This window comes from Pelodiscus sinensis, chromosome 12 (assembly GCF_052426305.1).
Source record: "Pelodiscus sinensis isolate ZL-2025 chromosome 12, ASM5242630v1, whole genome shotgun sequence".
Lineage (NCBI taxonomy): Eukaryota > Metazoa > Chordata > Testudines > Trionychidae > Pelodiscus > Pelodiscus sinensis.
Genome location: NC_143063.1, coordinates 14698908 through 14704907, shown reverse-complemented (window position 1 = coordinate 14704907; position 6000 = coordinate 14698908).

Below are 6000 nucleotides of genomic sequence, written 5' to 3'. Positions count from 1 at the left end.
GAGCACCCAACACACTAGATCTCTGGCACACTCAGACAGGAGAGCCCCTAGTAGCCTCTCCAGATCAGTGACAGACAGGCCAGGGACAGATGCTGAGTCCAGAGCATCACAGAGCGCTGACTTGTGGAGGCACGTGCCCCACACCCTCAGCAGCACTGTAGGGAGAGTCACTCCCCATACAGGTCTCACCACTCCAGGGATGATTCCCTGCCTCCATGGCACTGCTCTCCTCAGTGCCATTCCTCACCAGCACCGAGCTCTTCTAGGAGTGATGGCAGGTCCTACGGGTCCCGGTCAGCATCTCAACACTGTGTGTAACCATCCCAATACTGACCCCTCAAGTGTCCAGAGGACCTCAGGGAATCGCAGGAGCCCACTAACCCACTGGTCCAGGCCCCTCACTTGGTCACCGAGATGACCGTTGGCACCGGGATCTCGGTACCACAGAGAGCGCAGCATATGCTCCTCGTCATGGGTCTCCATCAGCATCTGCTCAGACTCTGCCTCCCTGCCTCTGGCACAGTCCTTGGCACCATACCCCATGACTAACCAGCCGCTGATGCAAATGGCCTCTCAGGGCACCCCATGGCCTCAACTTCAATGGCAGGCACAATGGTGCCCAAGGGCCCCCTGGGGTTTCTAGAGCCAACTGCTAGCAGCCTGGTCAGTGGCCAGAGTATCAGAGCCCACCTTGCTGCCCCCTACAAATCACATTCAGGCCCTGGAGATGTGCAGACAGCTCACTTCTCAGTTAGAGGAAGGAGTAGGGGACCAGTCTGCATCCCTGGAAGAGAGCCAAGTGGGCAAGCCTCATCTTCCTCATCGCCTGATGAGGCCATAGTAGCTCCCCCTTGATGACCTGAAGGCCAATCAAGACTTCCTCAAGAGGGTGGCAACCAACCTGGATCTCAAGGTGGAGGAAGTTCAGGAGACATCTGACTCGCTCCTTGGGGTACCGAGCCAGAGTGTACCAGCGAGAATGGACCTACCCCTCCATGAAGGGGTAGTTAAAAGTGCTAGGGCACTTTGGCAGACCCCGTCATCCGTACCCCACTGCTCTCCAAGCGAGCAGAGAGGAAGTACTGTGTGGCTGCCAAGGACTATGAGTATCTGCACACGCACCCACTGCCAAACTCCCTGGTAGCAGAATCAGGGAGCCACAGGACATGTCCGGCAAGGTGGTTTGATTTCTCACAGAAAACACGACCACCAAGTTCTACATCTACAAACAAGGAGCCTGCTCCATGTCCCTCTGCAAGGAGGCAGGTCGACTCTGACTTCTTTGTTCTCCACATTTCACTGGAGGAGGCACAACATCTTCCTGGAGTTTTCAAAGTGCTCATGGTCCTCCTGAACAGAGATTTCTCATCTCCCCACGAGTGTTCTCTGCATCCCAAAGTTGCCCTCGCGCTGTTCTGAGAGTGGGGCTCTCCCCGAATGGCCTTGTTCATGACAAAACACAATGGGAAGTGCCCCGCCTTCTGTTCTAGAACGGGTTTGCAAGAAGGTTCCCTCTCAGATGCCTTTCTGCTTCCCTGGATGGGCAGGACTCTGCAGAGGTGATACTAATCACGCCAGCATGGCCCCACCAGCACTGGTTCGGCATGCTGCTGATACTCCTGCAGTGGGCCACTTACCCAACCTCCATTCCAGAGCCCCGCATCTCCTTCATTTTATCTTGGAAGAGTGTGGCCCTCAACCACTTTCCAAAATCTTGGCCTGTCAAAAATTATTGCCCACCCCTGGCTTACATCATCACCTTCAAGGATAAAGTGCAGCTTAGACTGCATCCAACCTTCCTGCCAAAGGTGGTCTCGGCGTTTCACATGGGGAAAAATATCTTCCTTCCTGTCTTCTATCCAAAGCCTTTATGCGACCAATAAGTAAAGACACCTCCACACTTTAGACGTCAGGAAGACCCTTGCAATCTACCTTGAAAAAATGAAGCCCTTCCGTAAGTCCACACACTATTTGTGGCTTATGCAGACAGGCTGAAAGGTCTTTCAGTATCATCACAGAGGCTCTCCAGATGGATTTCCTGCATTTGTATGTTACAAGCCAGTGAGCGTTCCGCCCCTACAGCTGGTTAGGGCTCATTCAACCAGAGCAGAGGCCTTTTTGTTTGCCTTTCTTGCAAATGTCCTGATTTAGGACATCTGCCATGCAGCAATGTAGTCCTCAGTGCATGCCTTCACAGCCTTCCATGCAATTACGCATCATGCTAGGAACAATGTGGCATTTGGTAGAGCGGTGGTGCAGTCTGCATGGCTTTAAAACTCCTTATTGCCTCCGCAGACACTACTTGCAATCATCTATGTTGAATGGACATGAGCAAGCACTTGAAGAAGAAAAGAAAATGACTTGTTTCTATAACTGGTGTTCTTTGAGATGTCTTGCTCACATCAGTTCAATTTCCTCAACTTAGAGGAGAGATAGCTCAGTGGTTTGAGCACTGGCCTGCTAAACTGAGGGTTGGGAGTTCAATCCTGGAGCAGGCCATTTAGGAATCTGAGCAAATCTGTCAGGGATGGTACTTGGTCTTGCCATGAGGGAAGGGGACTGGACTCAATAAACCTCTCAAGGTCTCTTCCAGATCTATGAGATGCTATATCTCCATATATTCCTGCCCTCCTTCCCCTCTGACTGAGCTTCAGCAAGAAAAAACTGAGAGGGAAGGAGCTGAGGAGCCCCCAATTTCAGCCTATGTGCATTGCTCCAGGGGGCGCTGAGCCCAGTCCCCTATGGGTACTCCCAAGGGAAAATCTTCTTACATTAGTGCATGTAGCAAGCACACACTACATGGTGAATGGACATGAGCAAGACATCTCAAAGAACACCAGTCACAGCTGTCCATTTCTTACAGCCAACCTCGTTAATGATACAGCTTATCAGAGCCTATTTAGAATGGTTTTAGATTATTATTTAAATCTGTGGCTTAAACTGGTGTTGGTTTAAAGCAGCTCTGCACTGAGATGGGGAAGCCTCTTTACTTTTTTTAACATAGGTAGAGAAGACACCTCAAAGTCAGCATGGAAGTATATATCTGGGGCGTCAATAAATCTCTGAGGTGCTGTTCCCCAAATCCCATGTAGGATTCTGCCTTGGGTTTATGTCCCTATGCAAATCAAACTGAATTCTGTGCTCTACTGCTTGATCAGAATGATCCCGGATAGAACTCCAAATCCTGACCCATATTAAATGCAAACTGGTGAAGTGAATGTGATATTTTCACTGCATAAACGTTGCAAATTCTGCTTGCCCACAACTAGAGCGTGTGCCTTTCTTGATATGAGATGTTCCGAGAATCTGTTTCTACATAACTCTGTAAAAGGGACACTCTAGGTGAGCCATGCTAAATACAATTGGATTGCGGAGGAGATACAGAGCTTTCACTGCGATCAGTGAGTCATGATCAAACGACATCCTTACGACATCCTTGTCTGCATGTGTAATCAAGTGAAATGAATTGCTTGTTGCAATCCAGTTGCTAGTGTCAAAGTAAAATTGCACTGTCACAGCCTAGACAGCCTCTGCATGGAATCAGTGGGTGAGAATGGGTGTGGAGGCTAAAAACTTTTCATCCCTAAAAGGGATGACACCTCTTGTCAGGATTAAAGCACACTATCAAGGCCTTCTCTAGAAGCTTGTTGACCATTCTGTATCTGCTCTACGAAGAGGATTTCAGTTTTCAAAGCACTCTGGCTCCTCTCACACAGCTAGTGTTTGTGCTAAATGGCAGAGGAGGAATATGTCAGATAGATGAGCAGCTATTTGAAGTGAGTTGCTTCCTTATGACAGAACAATGTGACAGTGGGAAACTTTACATATGTTTCTCTGCCCATGTCAGCTCAAATTTTAGGGGCCAAGTTTAAAACTCTTGCATAGCAGCTCAAGACCGTCAAACTGTCTTAAATGTACTGTTTAATTTGGGAAGACTACATCACATTGAAAAACAATATATATGGGTGAGCTCTGTCGCCACCTCATCTATTTAAATAACAAAACTTTAGTTGCTATATGTAAAATCTTGTAATTTTACATAAAACTGCATGCAGCAAACGGATCATCCCTTGGTGGGTAAGGAAGTGGCGTAATCTCTCATTAGTTTCCTCCTAACGAAAAACATGTATCTTCAACCACATCTTTAGACTCCCACGCTATTGTGTATGTAAAGATGTTAAGCTTGATTTACTTTAAAGGTCATCATGTGAGATCTAGCACTCATTTTCTAAACTAGAAATGAGACGTAACAACCAAAGAGGAAAACGAAGATTAACAATAGTGAGTAAGTAAAACTTAATACCAGCACCTAAAAATAGAATTTCATGTTATTTTTATGTCTTAAAGGCATTAGCAAATGTGCACAGGGCTTTCTTTTTTGTTATGAGGTGAGGCTTTAGTCTCTGTAGAATAACATGTTTTATTATTATTTATTATTTATTATTATTATTTAGACTATAGAGATGCCCAAAATATACCAGGCAGTTTCCAAACAGGAGGCAAGAAAGTCTGTCTTAAAGAACTTAAAACAACAAGAAATGAAACATGGAGCAAGCAAGATGCAAAGTGATCAACATGATGATAGGAATTCTGCTTTTTAATTAGGAAGTGCTATTTAAATATTAAACATACCACTATCCTTTCCCAAATAGCTTTCTCAATCTCCCCAGCAATTTGTAGTTTTAGATCTGTTTTCTTTATCCCTGCCTCCCAGAAACTGACTCCTTCCCTCTGCTGCTGACCCCAAAAGTTCTAAAATCACAAGACTGAAAATATCATGAGATTTAAATATACAGGTTGAATCTCTGTGGTCCAGGACACTCTGTCCCGGCAACATCTGTGGTCCAGTAGGCCCATGGATGTTGCTAGCCTAGAGAGCCTTAGCAGCAGAGGCCACTGCCCAGCTCAGAGCGGAGCCGGCCAGCGAGACAGTGGAAACTGCTGCAGGGCCGGTGGGGCCAGGAGCTCTGAGAGGGCGACCACAGCTCAGGCTGGGCCGTGGAAAGCAGCCTGGCCCTGACCCCACCCCCCTCAGTAACACCGGGGCCAGGAACATGGCCCAGATGCAGCACCAGCCATTCCCTAACCCTGCACCGTGGGGCTGGGGAACATGGCCCAGACATGTCTCTGGCCACTCCCCCCTGTGGTGCTGGGGGCAGGGAACACGGCCTAGATGCTGCTCCAGCCACGCCCCGTCCATGCCCCCCAATGATGTTAGGACCAGGGAGCGCAGTTCAGATGTGACTCCAGCCCTGCCCGCCCACTAACACTGGGGCCAGTGATAATGGGTCAGCCCAGCCCCATACCCTCACCCTGACCTCAGGCTTGGGTCGGGGGAAGCAGCCCCCTCCAGCTCAGGCCAAGGCCAGGGCCAGGGAAAGGTGCCCCCCTAGCATGCGCAGGCACTGGGAAATGCAACCCAGCCCGAGCATCCTAACTGAAGCCAGGCTGGGATTGGGGAAGGCACCCCTCTCCCACCAGCATAGGCCACGGCTGGGAAAAGCAGCCAGGCCCAGCCCTGGAGGACAGTAGATTCAGCCACACACTGCTCCCACCCAGAGCACAGGTGGGGGGCCGGGAGCCACAGCCCCCCAGGACAGGTAGGGGATCTAGGAACCATGACCCAGTCCAGCCCCCACCCTACTACAGGTTGTGGGGCTAGGATCTGCAGCCTGAGCCAGCCCCTCCCCCCAGAACATAGGCCAGGCCCGGGTACTGTGGCCCATCTTGGCAGCCTGCCCCTAGATCCAGGCCAGGGCTGGGAACTATGGCCTAGCGCCCCCAAGCCTGCAGCACACCCAAGGAGCTGGAGAGGAGCCAGAAGCCACGACCTGGTGCAGCCCCTGGCCCAAAAAAGATCCCAGAGCCAAGAACTGCGCACCCATCCCACCCCCGAGAACATACCATGATGCAGGATCCATAACTGTTCCGTGGCCACCCACCACCACCCCTGCATGAGACGCTTGGACCCAGAGGAGATGCTGAGGCCAAGCACTGCAG